The 3,784-nt window shown below is 44.7% G+C and overlaps 1 pseudogene across 1 annotated transcript; it reads right to left on the reverse strand.

Moving 5' to 3' along the window:
* Nucleotides 1-1,581: 1,581 nt before the first annotated feature.
* On the reverse strand, nucleotides 1,582-1,956 carry LOC307097336 (small ribosomal subunit protein eS25-like; annotated as a pseudogene). Its single transcript has one exon. The product of its transcript is annotated as a small ribosomal subunit protein eS25-like (transcript).
* Nucleotides 1,957-3,784: the final 1,828 nt, after the last annotated feature.

A 3,784-nucleotide genomic window follows, 5' to 3' on the forward strand; every position in this document is an offset into this window, starting at 1 on the left:
CAGGGAGGCTCTCATAATTTGCAGTTGAGGTCCAAGCCCAGGACTAAATCTGAGTGATCTCCAGAGACAATTACATTCCCAACCAAGCAGACCTGTTATCCCAACCTAGTTGGGAAAAATGGGACCCTGACACACACTTGGAATAGAAACATCTAGGAAGATGCCCTTGAAAATTTTGAATCCCCAGACTCCTAGGGAGAGCAATTGTCCTGGTTTCTGCTGATTGAGGGGTTTCCTGAGATGTGGGACTTTCTGTGCTAAAAGCTATTCAATCCTGGGCAGATCGGGGCTATTGTTTGCCCTATAAATCCTGAATTCTCTTGGACATAGCACATCCCTTTTGCTTTGAATCAATGCAGTTTCCCCCATTGGAGACAAGCATGTGCCCCACTCAACATCTCCCCCAACTTCTCCTCCTGGCCAAAGAGCCATTGACACCCTAAAGATAATGAAAGGCCCATAAGCAGGACTAAGCCACAGCATAATCACTGCAGGATACGCTGGGAGAAAACGGACTCTACACCAAAGGAGCGGCAAGGCCCAGCCAACATACACAGCCAGGTGCCAGGGAAGTAGCAGGGCAACTAGATTCTGAGGCCGAGAGGCTGGAACATATCATTGGACAAGGGAGAGTTTATTAGCTGGGGCTCACCCTCCTGAGCTATACCTTGGCAAGACCACCAGGAGATGGTGTCTGTCATCTGTTGCCAGAACAATTTCTAGAAACATGGAAAAAGCAATGGCCCGTACTAAGCGAAGTTGGAATGGCAGAATTTTCTTGGAGAGTTGAGGAAGAAAGAATTAAAAGGCTCAGGGATGTGGATAGGCTGAGGCCTGAGAGCAACCAAAGGATGATGCCCCACAGAAGAGCACAGAGAACATGCCAGTAACCAAGGCCATCAGGAGTGGCCATCATGAACGTGCTGGCGAGAGGGGCTCCAGCATCACCGGCATGCTTGGCAATGATGAGAGCACAACAAATGGCAATAGGTTATGACCTCAAATGATAGGACCCCAAAATAAGAGGGCAAGTGTGTCATGCCTGAAGCAAGCCAGGCGGACACAAGTTTCCAAATGAACAGCAAAGGGAGAGTAGCAACCAAAGGGGCTTGGCCTGCAGAGAGCTGTGTAGATTGCAGGGGTCCCCAGAACAGCAGCCCACTGGGTCCGAAACTCTCAGGGTGAAACCCAGAGGTCTGTGGCATAACGAGCTCTCTGGGTGATTCTAATGCAAGCTCAGGTTTGAGAACCGCTGAGTTCACAGAATGCCGGTATGATGGAACAGATTTTGGAAAGCAGGTCTGACTTTGGAAAGCAGGAACATGCCAGGAAGCCCAGGAAGTCAGCATCAATCATAGCAGGTGACATTTTTGCTAGAATGTCCTCTGCATTTTAGAAAAGGCTTTGCTTTCTCTCTAGCGAACAAAAGAACAAAAAGAGTTACAAAGAAGTCACAGATTCTTCAAGTCACTTTGCCTTATGCCTCTCTCTCTCTCTCTCTCTCTCTCTCTCTCTCTCTCTCTCTTTCTCTTATTTAATAAAGGTTCATTTTTCAAAATGTACAGATGGTGAAATCTGTTGTTCATGCATCTTCTCCAGCAGCTGGGGCATCTCCATCTTTGGTGTTTCTGGTGTAAATCACGTGAGCTCTGTGCTTTGAGACTAGTTTAATAAGTCCTTTACTAAGGAGCACCTGAAGAGCTGCTCTGGCCAAGGAGCCGAGAATCGTCATCCTCTCGGAGACCACAGCTGGGGTTATAAGCTTGTAGTTGGGAACTTCCTTACAGAGCCTGTCACATGTTGCTTTGTCAAACGAGACCAAGTTATTGAGCTTGTTCCAAACTTTGCCCTTGGACCACTTCTTCTTTTTGGCCTTGCCCCCCCATTGTTCACGGGGTCTTCGTCTTTCTTGGCCAACTTTCCAGCATCTTTCTTCTTGTCGTCCTTGGGCAGCATCGCGGGACTTGGAGAGCAGGGATGCGATGCTGCCTCGCCAAGATGTCAGCCGGAGAGGCCTTATGCATTGCTATGTAGGAAATGCCAAGCTGTAAAAGTAGCAACTGGGAGTCCTGAGCAATGAATGGCTCCACCCTCTGCTTCACTGAGCAGGGTAACATGATGACCACTTCTGCCCAGCAAAGCTGCTTGTTTCTTTGATTTGTACTGATAAATACAAGTCAAAAGAGTTAGTCCTACACAGCAGCTTTGGGCTTTATTATCAGTAGAAAGGAAGAAGTTTAGAAAAAGTAAGGGGAGCCCTAGCCGATTTTGTTCAGTGGATAGAATGTTGGCCCAAGGACTGAAGGATCCCAGTTCAATTCCTGGTCAAGGGCATGTACCTCAGTTGCAGGATCGATCCCCGGCCCTGGTCAGGGTGTGTGCAGGAGGCAACCAATCAATGTGTATCTCTCACATGGATGTTTCTCTCTCTGTGTCTCTCCCCCTCCCTTCCACTCTCTATAAAAATCAATGGAACTATATCCTCAGGTGACGATTGGAAAAAAAAGTCAGGTGAGGCCCAGGAGATTATGGATAAGACCATGGGTTATTAAACACAGTTCATGAACTAATACCAATTTGGGAACATAGTAGACTTATTTTGTGGATGAGTCACTATCTAATATCTCTAGAGAGCCTTTTTGTAGCAATTTCAAGGGCTATGGAAGGAAAATTTTTCTTTCCCCTACGTTGTCCTTTTTGGTGAAAACACAAATCTAAACTTAAGGCTTTCCCCAAAACCTCTTGGGAAGAAGAAACAGGGAAAATATCTGATTGCAAGAGTTCACAATTGCATCTCTAAACAGAGACATAGCCTTCCCACTTTTTTTTTTTTTTTATTCCCATCGTGGAACTCTTGCACAACCCATTTATATCTGTAGAATGTCTGCTCTTCTGTTTACCTGGACATTTTAAATCCATTCAACACTCAGCTAAAATATATTTTCCAGGAAGTCTTCTGGATGGACCAAAGTATGTGTCCCTTTATTTCTTTGAAAAATGAATTTGACTAAATCACAATCAAACATGTCTCTTTAATGAGGCTTTGACTTTATTCCAATATGTTTTTGACATTCTGGGAAGTGTGCATGTGGAAATGTAGCTGTGATTCTAAAGTAATGATGGCTGAGAAAGAGCCACAGGCTATTTGGAAGTCTAACAATATAATGGGAGGGGGCAGATACTCTCCCTTCTATTGATTGGTTGTAGGAGTGGAGGAGAAGACCAATGATAGCCTTGAAGATGGGAGCTGTCTTCCCTGATTGCTATCTGTCATACATGCACAGTTAGAAATGTTTGACTTCAGTGATGTGCTGGTCAGCTGACACCACTGGCAATGTGAATTGTACAGCTTCCAACTTTAGGTTCAGTGCTGTCCTGTGGTGAGCTCAAAATTGGCCATGGTGTGAATATTTTTATCATGAAACTCAGCAAATGCTGCAAACCAAGGTCTCTTGTCTAATCCAGTGAGCATATTCTTTTATTTTAAATATTTTAAATTGATTTTTAGGGAGAGGAAGGGAGAGAAAGAGAAACATCCATATGAGAGCAAAACATCCATTGGCTGCCTCTTGCACACCTCTCACCAGGAATTGAGCCCGAAACCTGGGCATGTGCCCTGACAAGGAATCAAACCAGCAACCTTTTGGTGCACAGGTCAATGCCCAACCAATTGAGCCACACCAGTGAGGGCCACACATTCTTTTTATAGGGAAATTGAAATAAGAAACAATGAGATAGCACTTCATTCTTTTGTTTTTTTAATATATTTTTATTGATTTTTTTT

The sequence above is a fragment of the Cnephaeus nilssonii genome (assembly GCF_951640355.1).
Source record: "Cnephaeus nilssonii genome assembly, chromosome: 3".
Classification (NCBI taxonomy): Eukaryota; Metazoa; Chordata; class Mammalia; order Chiroptera; family Vespertilionidae; genus Cnephaeus; species Cnephaeus nilssonii.